We start from the raw sequence: 13582 nt of genomic DNA on the forward strand, positions 1-13582 counted from the left end.
AAGCAGAGAAAAAAAGAAAAAAGAAAAAAGAAAAAAATGAAAAGTCCAGCTTGGATCTGCAGTTAATGTATTGCCAGACCCTGTAAAAATCACTATAAAGTGAACAACATCTACAAAATTTTGCTACTCAAAAGAGTAGTCCATGGACCAACCGCATCAGCTTCACCTGGGAGCTTGTTAGCAAAGCAGAATCTCAGTATCCACCTCAGAACTACTGAGATACAATGTGCATTTTAACAAGATCCCTGTGGGATTTGCATGCACACTGAATTTGAGAAGCGCTGCTCAGGGCTGTGAGAAAAAACAACAGGTTTTCTCTTCAACTTATCTTGGGGCGTCAGGGAAGAATTCCCTGAAGAAATGGCCTCTGATTCGGCTACCAAGGTAGCAGGGGATGGATAGCACAGAACCTTGTAGGCCATGTTGAGAACTTTCATTTCTTTCCTAAGAGTAACTCAAAGATGTTTAAAGGTTAGATTAGTCAGCTCAAGCTGCCATAACAAAATACCATATAGACTGAGTGGCTTAAACAACTGAAATTTATTTTCTCATAGTTCTGGAGGCTGGAAGTCTGAGATCAGCTTGCGAGCATGGTTGGGTTCTGGTAAAGCGTCTCTTCTCGGCTTGCAGATGACTGCTTTCTTGCTGTGTCCTCACTTGACTGAGAGAGAGAGAAAAGATCTCTCTGCCTGATGTGCTTTCTTATAAGGGCACAAATCCCACCATGAGGGCGCCACCCTCGTGACCTGATAACCTCCCAAAGGCCCCATCTTCAAATACCATCGCATTGGGTCTTAAGGTTTCAACATATGAATTGCGAGGGGCCACAATTCAGTAGATAGCAAAGGTTTTAAGCAAAGGACTGTGGAATAATTAGAATTCTGTTTTTGAGTTCTTATTCTGGCTGATGTACAGAAAAGGCATTGAAGGGGTCAAGGATTTATATAGGAGACCAGTTAAAAGGCTGTTTCAGTAGTCATGGTGAAAGACACTGATAGATTAGACAAAGCTGCATTGGTAGAAATGGAGCAAAGTAAAACACTTCTAAATATTTAAGTGCTAAATTTGACAGGCTTCGATAATGGATTCATATGATGGTTTCGGGAGGAGGGTCAAGAATGACTGCCAAGTTTTTTGGCTTGTGCAATTGGATGGGTATGACATCAATTCTTGAGATAGGAATCATGAAATCAACAAGTTTGTGCATGGCATTTTGCTAAATGCAATGAGTAATAGCCATCATTTAGTGGGCATTTATCATGGCCAGCCACTGTGAAGATGTTTTATGTATATTATCTTAATATACTACATAAACCTAGCCTTCTGAGATGGAAAGATCAAATCATCACTAAGGGTATAATGGTCTGGTAAAATGAACAGTTCAGAGTGCTTTCAAAGGAGAAGAACATAAGGGAAGACAGTGTGAATAGGGAAGCCATAACAGAAGAAAGAGGATACATGCTGAGATCTAAAGGTTGGGTGAGATTTTGTGAAGTGAAGCTCTTGGGAGTCAGGTCTGGGGATGGAATGTAGGAGCCAGGTCCTGGAGAAATATTCATGGCTCCATCAGAAAGTTCACTTAGGAAAACACTGTAGAAGAAGTTGAGTAGAAAGGGAGGGGCCAGATTATAAAGAACCTTGAAAGTTTGTAATTTATATTTTATAGAGAGAAGAATTTAAATATGAAAGGAACATGACTTTACATGACAGGAAAACCTGTCTGGCAACAGAGGAGCTTGAACATGGGGAGGGTTGAGTCACAGAAGCCAACTTGTTAGCGTTTGTATTATCCAGTATATAAGTCAGAGTTCTGGATGAGTTAGGAGGGAAAACTCAGCAAGACTTCTTCATGTCATTGGATGAAAATAGGAGAATGAGCCAACGATAACTAAAATTTCAGGAATGAAATTCAGAGAATGCTAGTTTCAAAGTCAGAATCACGGAGATCAGGAAGTGTTCATAAACCTGTGATCATTCACATAGGTGCAGTATAATACTAAGTATATTGATATTTTAAAATAATTTTCTACCTGTTTGACCACAGAGATCATTTAAATTTCCAGAAAAGCTATAGTAGATAAATGCCTGCAAGCTATGATATATGATGGATTTACGTGGGGATGGAAAAGATTATTATAAGTTTTGAGTGAAATAAAGCACGGTATTCTATTGAAGAAATAGCCTAAAATCATATGAAACATTGTGTTTTTAAAATATTGAATCGGCAACATCAAAAGAAACCATTACATCCCACCCCAACTATAACTTCATTACAGATGTACCAAACAGTTGCTTATAAACAATAGTGCCTGGGGTTCAACCTTTCAGATGAATGGGGCTTTGTTCTGCCTTGGTCTAGTCATACAAGCATGACAGAATTTTGTTTTTAATTTGAAATGTTGTATTTTGTGGAAAGAAAATGTATGCTTTTTGTGCTTTCCAAATGCCATATTTTTTTTTTCAAAGCATGAGAAGTACTGTTGACAGGGAATAAAATAAATAACCTTTACTAATATTTCCATTTCTCTTGCCCTGCTTTATCTCGGGGAACTTCAGCACCTCTAGAACATGCTTTGCGGAGTGGCACCTAATGGTGCCCCTTGGATCATGTGTCAGGTGTCTTCAGCAGTAAACACCCTCCTGTATCATTGCCATGTTGTCATTAGTGACAATATGGGCCAATGCACAGTATTTATCTAATGATACCTAAGGTACCTTAGGATTGAGTTAAAGCACACCTAATCATCCCACGTGTGCCTGCCAAGAACACAAAAGGGTAGTGTATAGATATCAATTTTTGTTCAGAATTCCCTAATTTAAGTCCCCAGTAGCCTGAAACCTTAGATGAAATAATTAGCTACACTCATTAACCACTGCAATAACAGATGTTATACAGGAAGACTGTGTATGCCAGGGGATAAGCATGTTTTGACTTTGAATATGCACTTGGGCTCCCACTTTCTTCCTCACTGATGGAATCCTATGTAAATGTTTTGTAAGATATTAATTTCCACGGCAGACATTGAATTGTTTTTCCTTTAAAAAAATGTTCATGCTTCGTCAAATGGGATACTGACTTAAATTCATGTACAACCTTGATTTCTTTGGAATCTGCAGAGTTTTGTGTTTTCAAAAGTATTTACAGTGCAGCCACAAGCTTTGGGCTGGCTGTCTTCAAGGGTTTTTTTTTTCCGAGCTACCCCTCTCCCAGCTCTGCCAATTATATGCCACTTTGTCTTGGTGCTATGATTGCTTTCTTCTGAGAGGGAAATTCCTCTTTCATCAGTATGGATGCACTGTTTTCACACACTGCAAGTGCTGTGTTGCTGTGTCAGTCATCCTATTAGGGCCAGTTTCAGGCGAGTAGGGCTGACGAACTGGCTGGGGATTGGCTGCCCGCGGCTGGGAGGGATTTGTCGGAAGGAAGGGCTGCAGCTTACAGCAACAGAGTTTAGACTGTCTTTGCTTCATCATCTGAAGGCAAAATTTTCCAGATACGGCAGACGGCTCTCAGAGTACAATAAACAGGGAACGAGAACTATTTACATGGAAATTTCTTCTTCATGATGCAGGGCAGAAGCCTCAGCCGCTTGATTGTGCCAGACGTTTCTGGGGTTACTGTAAAAGCGAAGGAGAGGCAGAGCTAAACAAGGTAGGAGAATCACCCCCTCCCTTCTTCTTCTTCTTCTGCTTCTTTTTTTTTTTTTTTTTTTTTTTTTGAATGTTTAAAGAGTTTGCTGCAGTATGCTGCATTCCATGTGTGTTGCTTTGGGAAGCCAAGGAAACTGGATTCCACTAATTCAAATGTAATACTTGCAGGGGACCCTGGAGTTTTACGTAACATTTTGATTTGAGAAAAAGAAATGGCAAAGCTTGAATCTATGCCGCCTGTGTGGGGGTGCGGCATAAAATGAGTTTATATTCAAAGAATAGATCCGTTTATTATTCAACAAAAATATTTGAATTCTTCGGAGCATTCTTATTTTTTTGTTGTTATAGAAAATTTTCATACAGCCATAGTCAGGTCCTGAATAAATAAAGTTTACGTTGATCCTATTTTTCGCAAACAGACTTGTAATTAAGAAAAAGAAGCTTAGTGGTAAATAATCATCGACTGAATGTTTAGCCAAAAATATGTCTATTTATTAGAAATTAGGGACCTGCCTGGCTCTAGATTGCTATGGCTTTGAGTTTCAAAAGCACATTTTTAACAAGCTAGCAAGAAGTAGCTTCCTGACAAGTTTTCGATACTGTAGTTCAATGTTTACATTTCTTTTCCTGGCATGTCTGAGCCTTTGTTTCCAGCTTAAAAGTGGAACCATTATATTCAAAAGTAAAGCTGGGTTAATAATGCTTACTGCAATTATCTGATCTTTATGCATTTTTAATGAGAACACACAGCCCGCAGAATAATTTAATGAGGGCAGGCTAGCTTTTAAAGCTGTGTTTTCACTATGTCGAACCATATCAACTTTCTTGCCGAGAAGCAGCACTGAGAAATGATGGAGAAGATTTATTTATAACACACTTGGCCCAAGAGGAGGAAAGGATATATTTGTTAAAGAATTCTTTCTGCCCTTTTCCGTTTTAAATTTCTGCTAGGCATGAGGAAACTGTGCTTTTTTGTTAGGCCTCGGAACCATGTGTTTACAATAAATGTGTAACATTTTTAGAATAGTTAGCAAGCATTGAAGCGAAGAAAAAAATCTGACTTGCCTAACCACCTTCACCGTGAGTGTTTTTCAAGAAACATTACTATCCTTTTAAAAGACAAAGGTTACGAGGGAAGATATTTGTTAATTGAGTAATATGTGCATTTGGAGGATAATAAAGTGACAAAGAAAGAGGAAATTCTTATAATCTTTACATAAGATGTTTCTTCAGCTCTCCTGCCTGTTTTGTGAGGAGCAGGAGAAGTATTCATTTAAATAAGGGCAATGCCACGTAGATTCTTCTAGACCCACTGTTTTTACTTTCAAGGAGACGTGCAGGACACTAGCCCAGAACTTCTGACGTCATCTCCCAACTATTTCTGCTGTGTGTTCTTTTATTCAGGCTCGTGGAGAGGACTGTTGCTTTATGTCCTGGCCAGGAACATTCTAACTCTCACTTGGAAGCTCTTGAGTTATGTCTTCATATGTTAGCCTGTCCTTTCTAAACCCTGAACCGATCTCCTGCATAAATAGGACATCTCCTACCTGCCTTGCATCTGGCGGGTCAGAGCAGGTTCTCTGCAGGGTTTTGGCTGCACTGGCAAAAAGCAACCGGGAGCAGAGCGCAGCCCGACTTCTCCTTGGTGCAGCCCAGCACTGCCACCTGGGTGGACAGTCCCTGTGGCCTCGTTCTCAGTTCCCCTGAGCCACCATTGAGGACCCACGTTATGCCACCAAGCTCATGGCTGGTTGTGATGGTGGGAACAGCTGCTTTTAGATAAAGAGCAGCATGTCCTGGAAGGAAGGCCAGTCCAATACTGCAGCCTGTTAGTCCCATGTCACAGGTAGCAACCTGGGCCCTAAACATCAGGAGAAGGTTCATTTTTAATAAGGAGCCTTTTAAGAAAGAATTTCTATTAGAACAGAGGAGAGTTCTCAGGAGTTCCCGGTTCTAGTTTGCAAACTGTTTGTGTAGCCTAGAGCAAGTGCCCGCCTCATTTTTTTTTTTTTGTCTCTTAATAGAATTGAATAATACTTGCTACATTTTCCCTCATAATTCTAATGTTTTGAGAGGCCTTGACTTTGTACAAAAAAAAAAAAAAGTTGTTTGTCTCTTGGCACAATGAGCTATTTAAAGTACAAAAGGATAAAACCTCATATTAATGAGCCTGTTGGCAAACACCTTAGAATATTAAGACATACAGTCATATATACAAAACCCTTCATTCTACTCTGTGCTCATGTAAATTTTCTAGGGCTATTTATCCTTAGACCAACAAAAAAAATTTCCAAGGAAATCAGAGCTTTGCTGCTTGCATTTCTCCATCGATCTAGTGTAACATACTAGAAGCTGTGCAAAGCAGACTGTTTCAGACACAGGCCTTGTCGTTCCCCAAAGCATTTAGTTATTTTGCTTTGACTCTTGCATTACATTTGTGAGAGTAGAGTGAAGAGAGAAAATAAGATGAAAGGAGAAAAATATGCTTGCAAAATATACCGGTTATGTAGCTTTGCTGGTTAACAGCCTGCCTGCTCTCTGCTAGTTGTTGTAATTTGCTGTTGCTATGGTGAAAACAAATCAATATCACATGGCTACCAGCCAGTCCCGCGCTCTGGGAGCGCCACAGAAATTCAAGATCAGGTACTCAAGATTCCAAGCAAGAACTGGGAGGAGAGGATTTGGATACTGAGCTTACGAGAATTCTTTATGGGAGCCTGCCTAGGCTTAGTCTTGCGTGCCTTTCCTCTTCCTTTCTTCCTGCCCTTTCCTACTGATAACCAGAGAAGATAGGAAGGAAGGCATGTTGATTTGTTTACATTTTCCAAAATGACAAAACATATTATCAACATAGAAGCAGGTTGGTAACATTACAAGGGTTAAGGGATTCTGGTTAATGGAAAGGGTGGTGTAACTGCAGGGAAGGTTGGTTGTCGAAAACATAGTTTGGAGGCCTTTACTATCTCCAGGTACAACCACACCTGGGAGCTGGCAGGGTCAGAAACAGTTACTACTGTCCTGTCGGGCAGAGAAATCAGGCAACTCTAAGGAGCAGGTGGGCAGTGGAGGCCAGGGGCATTATGGACAGTAGGGAGGTCTGAGCCTTAAGTCGGCGGGTAGCGAAGTCAAGGGAAAGCTATAGGGCCAAGGTCAGGCCAGGAGAGCATGAAACCCCAGGGGCAGAGCAGAACAGGTGAGAGACACTTAGCTCTTTTCATAAAATCTGCCCGAGGGCCCAGCAAGGAAAGTGAGGAAGTGCCTGCAAAGGGAAGTAAAGGTGTCGTGTGCCCGACCAGGCATCCTTCCCAGAATGGTTGACGGAACCTGATGGGCACAGATGCCCACTTCTGTGTGGAGCAAAGACCTTGATGTTTCATAGTTTGGTTTCTCTTTGAAGAATGAAGCAGGAAGACTTAGCTGGGCTTTGTAAATTAGTTACAGCACTGTTGTGTTTTGTTTTTTTCTTCTGCCTTTTACTCAGCTCAGTTGGTTTTTGTTGTTTAATGTTAGCTGCAAACTGTTCGTTGCCGCTGAGGTCATATTCATAGTGTGGAGTCAAAGGTGGCGTCCTGGTGGTGTCGTGGCTGAATCCCCATCAGGGCTGGGCCTCCAACTGCTCAGCATTGTTTAGCGGAGGTTACTCCCTGCTCTGTTGCTGAGAGTAAAAAGAGGTGTGAAAGGTAAGTCCCCAGGGCTTCTTTGGTGAGCTGAGCCACAGAGCCAACGGACAGGTTTTCAGCTATCCTGCTCTCCTCAATATGACAGAAATGCTTGCTAATAAAAGTGGGTCCACCGACTTACCTTAGTGCTCTGACAAAGAATGCATTGTCTAGGAGATCCTCGGTTGGTATATTCTGTCAATCAGTCAACAAGTGTTTATTAAACACCTCTTGGCTTGTCTGGCTTTTGCTATTTGGTTAGAATAAGTCAATTACCCAATACCTGGCTTTGTGTGTGTGCAAAATAAAGAAAGGACAGAAAGAAATAATGAGAAATTATAAGTTTCAAAGCCTTTAATAAAAACTTTATTGACTAATGGTCATTTAACATAGACAACTATCAGACACTAATTGTAGGTTTGAGGCAGTTTTGCTGTTTGGGGGAGAATAAAAGAAGGAATTTTGAGCTTTAAATATCTATGTGTACTTTCTTCATCTCTATTATATTCCTCAGCATAAATACTATTTAAATAACATAAAGATGTAAGATGAGCAATAGACATATGAGAATGCTACCAAAACCAAACCAAACCAAACAAAATATAAGGTTGCGGAGAGCAATCACCCAATCTCAGTAAACTGAGATTCAGCCCCGAAACTACTGGGGAACGTGGGCACATCATCTAAAAAGCCTTAACCATCAGTCAACAAAAGGAATTCCTAGACCCTCCCTCACACTTCTGAGCCTGGGAAGACCCTGATGCAATTATCTCACCCTCCCTATCCCACCAAGGAAAGCTGACTCTCGATCCTAGAGAATTAAACTTTCCCCCTTTTTTTCTTAAAAGCAGTTACTTTCAAAAATCTATTTCCCTCTTTTAACGCAAATTTTTGTTTTCTTTTGCGTTGTTACCCTACCATCAAAATCAGTGTGTATTCTCCACATATAGACAAGCTGCAAGGTAAGGGACCCAGTTTGGGGAGAGCTGGGAGAGGAGACTGAGGATGTAACTTCTTTTCAGCTCTGGGTCTTGTCAGGCAGATAGGCAGGTTCTAAGGTCTGTGAGCATCTATGACAAGCTGATTGCTGTAGAAGAGCTTTGTGGGTGGTAAGCCACTTCAGAGGACCCAGGGAGGGGCAGGAAACAAGGAAAACACTGCAGGTCCCTGGTCCTAAGCAGTTTGCAATACACAATCGCTGAGGAACAAGATACTTACAAACAAGATAAGAATAGGTCAGCACACAAATGTCTTCGGAAGGATAATTAACATATGTATAGTTCCTTACTCTTTACAAAGGGCTTTCACAGACATTATCTCAATTAACAGTTCAAATAAAGGGTTAAAAATCAGGAGCCTAAAATTAGAGCACTCTCACCAATTTGTGCTAGGTAAAGCTCCACGGGGACATGAGTTATAAAGGGGATCTTAAAAACTTTTATTCATTTTTTTTCAGTGGTTAATTAATTTTAAACTTGAAGAACAGGAAAAACTTACAAGTGTCCCTGGTACATTTTGCATGTCATTATTTCTTGTCCCCAAATGCTTTCTTGGACAACAAGTCCATTTATAACTAGTACTGTAGGCAGCCTAGCTGCCGAGGCAGAGCAAGAGAGTTGATTGGTTTTGCTTTCTCAGCTCTGACTGCTCAGAAGGCATTAGAGGACAAAAACCTATAGTGCTTCAAACCCCAACCCATCCACACAGTAGCAAGGTGAGAGTTTGGCTGTTCATGGCAGGGAGGTGCTTCTAGAACATAAGATTCATGAATAGTTGTAAATGGCCTGCAGTTTGGGGGGAAAGAAACAAAGTTAACAATGAAACCAAAATTCAAAGTATTTCATTTGCTCATGAGAGTGTCTCATTGCGTTCTCTTAAGGGGTGGGGGAGAGGAGAAATTAATATTTTAGTCTGGTGTGTTGTAAACTATGTGCTTTACATGCATATCTCATATAATGTGAATCTTACAAGAACCTCATGAAGTTAATATTATCCCACTATAATAATAAGTTAATATTATTCTATTGGCTAAAGTTAATGTTAGCCAATAGAAAAGAATTCTGAAAGGTTTGTAACACACCCATGATCCCACTGCTAATACTTGGCAAAACCAGGTTATAAACTGAGGCCCAGTCATACTTCCAAGTTCTACAGGTAGGTGACACTATTTTCAGCTGAGCAAATAAAGTTGAGAAAATAAAAATAATTCATTTGCAAGAAGAAATAAAAGCTCAAGGTGGAGGTAGCAGGTCAGTTGTTTCAGAAATCTCAGATACACTTTATATACGTAGTTTACATTGTAATACATCAATCCTGGGTGTAATAATAATAGTAATGTCTTATATCATATATCATTTTTATACTTGTCATCTCTTTTAATGGTCACAAAAATCCCCTTTTTGTCCCCATTTGATAAATTAGATAGAAACTGAATTTTAGTGAGGTTAAACAATGTGTTAAAAATCTCACTAGCCAAAAAGAGGAAAAGCTAGTTCTCAAAACTATGGAAATCTATGCATATGATATTTAATGAAACAAAACCATCTTTAAATGAAATTACACTGCAGTCTGACTTGGAGTTTTCTTGTAATGGATGTTGCATAGTCAAGTAGAGTCCAATCCAAGCAATTTTGGGAAGACAGTAATGTTTTTAATTAAGATATTGAATTATTTAAAAAAAATCTATAAATTTCTGGCATCCTAGATGCAAGTTTCAATTAATCAACTAAAAAGTATTAGTGAAGCATATATTATATCAGTGATTTACTACTTGTAATTTTAAGTGCTCTGAGAGTTCAGGAAGGTAGAACTCCATTTGGGCTGGAGCAGCAGATAAGACTTCATGGGAAAAGAGATACTTCCTCCACATCTGAATGCATCTGTTTTGTCTAGATCAGTGTTTCTAAAATGGGATGTCTACACTTCAAGCCCAGGGCAAGATCATCCTCTAGGTGAGGAAAAGAAATAGTTGAACTTATATATTATTTATCTCATCCTTTTAAAATGTCAATTTTCACGTGCTTGGTAACATATGTAACATAATAGTATTGTTATACAAGTATAACATTTATAAATAAGTAACTAGCCTTATAATGGTTGTCCCTGCTCAGAAGTAATTTTTCTGATAGGGGTATGTGATCAAAGAAGTTTTGAGAGTACAATAGTCAAAATTAGAGAAATGAAGGTGATCTCAAGAAGAAGGAACAGCACGATGTGATGTGGTAGCCGGTGTGAAACGACTTTGGAGAATAGGGATTAAATATTGGGGTGCAGTGGGAAATAAGTATAGATAGAGTTGGGGGAGTGAGAATATGGGAGACCTGAGGAGCCATGTGGAAGGGTTTAAATTTGTTATTTACATCACATCTAATACTGTATAAGGATTCAATTAAGACTTGTAAGGTAAGATTAAAGGTTAGAACGTTTGTAACAAGTGGTGCCGCTGGCCATAAAACTTTTGAAATACTCCACGCATGATGTGGCAAGGACTTGGATTAGAATGGCAGTATGAGGATGGAGGAAAAAGGGCAAATCCGAAAAGTGTCTTGAAGAAAAAATAGTAGAAGCTAGTGAGAGCTTAGATGAATCAAAATGACGTTGGGGTTTCTAGCAGGAGAAATATTGATGGGATCCTAACAGAAAGTGAGGAAAGATGGAAAAGGGGACCAGTCAGTGGGAATGGGGTCAGGAGCGGGGGAGGGAGATGATGAGTCATCCTAGTGGAGTATCCCATAGGCATTTGACAGCGTGGGAATGGAGAACAGCTTAAGACACCAGGCTGTAAATGGAAACTGAGACGTGCGTGTATTGAAGCCGTTGTTGAAGCCATGGATGCTCACTACCTCCAATTAGAAGACAGCATACATGCAGACAGGCAGATGACTAAGGATGAGCCTTGGGGAAGGCTGCTGGGATCTAGGAGGGAATGAGAGCTAGCTCGCAAAGAATCAGGAGAGCGAATACACACACAAGAGCAAAGTTGTCAACCAAAAAGTGAGCAACTGAGATGGTGAGCATCGTCCCACGATCGGTGGTTCTGGGGTGATGGCACAGTCTCCTCAGTGCCTTATCCGACTGCACGTACTTTTACTTCTCAGACATGAGTGCGCAGGCTGTGGTCCTCTTGAACGCAAATACTGGTTCACCAAATGTTTAGAGCCACAGAATATTAGATGGATAAGGAGAACTTCATAGCTGTATCTTTCATATATAGTTCACTTTTGAAAGAAGTAAATCTTCACCAATAGGCAAAAGAAAGCATTTAAAACCAACAGTCGTCAAGGTTTCTGCATCTGTATCTCAGAATGCACATTTTGGATGTGTGATTGGTTAGGTCAGGACAGTCATTCCAGAGTGATTGGATATATCACTGGAGCCTGGTCATTCCTATTCTCAGACCCAGCTATCAGGACTACTCTGAAGAAAATGAGAGAGTTCTCAAGGTGTGCAAATGGTTGCCGCCCTCATGCCAGTTACCTACAGTGACCAAACCAGAGCAGCACTTCCTAAACTTTCCTGTGCTTAGCAAATCGCTGGGGATCTGATGAAAAATGTAGGTCCCGATTCAGTAGATGTGGTGGAGGGGCTTCAGATTCTGCATTTCTAATAAGCTCCAAGATGATGAGACGCTGCGCCTTCGCGAGGCTCTAGAACACAATGGTGGCTTTACTTGCATCAATGGAGTTGGCAGCAGCCCAGTGGTTCTGAGATGGGTTAGGGCGGGGGGCCACGACCTACCGCTTCAACGCAGTTGGCATTCTCAAGTTGCTCAGGCTCAGAGTGGAGCCGAGCTTGAGCTGATTTATCCCACGAGCCTGGCACCAAAGTTTCTGGGGTCGAGGGCACGAAGGCAGGGACTTCAGCAGTTTCAATCACTTCTGTGGACATCTCCCCATGCCTGCAATGGCTGTCTTCTCTGTGGGTGCATATTCTTACCAATTCCTCAAGATATTGGTTCACCACCTCCAAAGAAGGCTAGTGTGTTTGTTTCCTTGCCTGTTCCAGAGAGATTTTTTTTCCCTATAAAATACATGTGTTCAAAATCAGCTTTAGGTTTTTTTCTCTAGATAGTGGTCAGAACTGGAGTCTGTGAGTCTGATGAGCCTACTTCAGCCCACACCCTCAATGGATTAATTCAGGGAACTCTGAAAAACTCATTGTTTCCCTTAAGATGTAGGTAATGACATCCTCTCCTCATTCTCTCCAAAGAGTATGAAGAGTATAGACGAAGTGTTATATGCAATTAAAATTGCATTTGTATAAAAATGTCAATTTTAAATCTTGCAATATGAATGAAGAAATCATTAGAAACGATAGCTGTCTAGTGATAGCTTAAGTGAAATGTCCAGGCCTGATGGTGGATGGTTTTAGGTCTTGTTATAAGTCTTACATTTTGTTTTGTGTCCATTTGCCTTCCCTCTTCTCGAGTGCTTCATTTTTCTCTATGTCCCACATGTGGCCCCCACTTTCCTAGAGCCAGGAGTCCAGCTAAACCGATTTGCAGGAAGTCTTCCCTGCCCAGATGCCCATTTAGTCCAAACACAGATGGCTGGTATTTTTATGCATTTTAATTTACCAATAAGCTTTTAGGAATGAAAGGGAACAAGTGTTTATTGGGTTATTGAGTGTCAACTAGATGCCAAGCCCTCTGCTGAGAGCTTTATATACGTCAACTCTGTTAAACCTTTATAACAAAGAAAATAAAGTCCAGGTAGGATGAGTTTCTTGCCAAGGTAACACATGAACAAGTGACAGAACAAGGGGTCAAACCCCAGTAGGGGTCTCCAAGCTCCCAGACCTTTTCCAATGGTCCTTATTTGGGGGTTGCAACCAAAAAGGCTTCGCTTTAGAAAACCTTCTCTTGCATTTACACATACTGTTGGCAGAATTCACTAAATAGTTAAATAGAACAGTAAATAAGCAATTACTGGCATACAGTACGGGCATGAGCTCAGTTTTAGTTGGGAGTTCCTTCTCTCAAAGGGATTTGGTAAATCCCCAGGGATGGTTATAGCATCGTCACCACTGTGTTTAGCTGGCCTTTTCCTTACTTTTGAATCTCCGTGTGTGTGTGTGTGTGTGTGTGTGTGTGTGTGTGTGTGTGTTTGCATGCGCACGGGTGTGCTGAAAGAAGCTTAAAGACGTTGGTATCCAAAGTATCTTATAGATACCTTAAATAGATGACACATGCAGAAGCTCATTATCAACTCTAGAAAAGTGAGATGTTTTGTGCCGTTGTGGCTTTGCTACCTTCTCTGAGAATTCTTAGAAAT

At 40.6% G+C, this 13582-nt stretch overlaps 1 protein-coding gene across 9 annotated transcripts in view; it reads left to right on the forward strand.

Moving 5' to 3' along the window:
* Window positions 1-3409: 3409 nt before the first annotated feature.
* MBNL2 (muscleblind like splicing regulator 2) overlaps window positions 3410-13582 on the forward strand; it is a 151744-nt gene continuing 141571 nt past the window's right edge. For 4 of the 9 annotated variants that reach the window (XM_033103807.1, XM_033103809.1, XM_033103806.1 and 1 more), the window contains exon 1: window positions 3427-3652. The gene's annotated coding sequence lies outside the window, so the exon portion shown is untranslated. Of the gene's footprint in view, window positions 3653-13582 lie in introns of all 9 variants that reach the window. The other 5 variants (XM_033103812.1, XM_033103815.1, XM_033103810.1 and 2 more) reach the window with 5 other exon arrangements.

This window comes from Rhinolophus ferrumequinum, chromosome 4, assembly GCF_004115265.2.
Source record: "Rhinolophus ferrumequinum isolate MPI-CBG mRhiFer1 chromosome 4, mRhiFer1_v1.p, whole genome shotgun sequence".
In the NCBI taxonomy this organism is placed as follows: Eukaryota; Metazoa; Chordata; class Mammalia; order Chiroptera; family Rhinolophidae; genus Rhinolophus; species Rhinolophus ferrumequinum.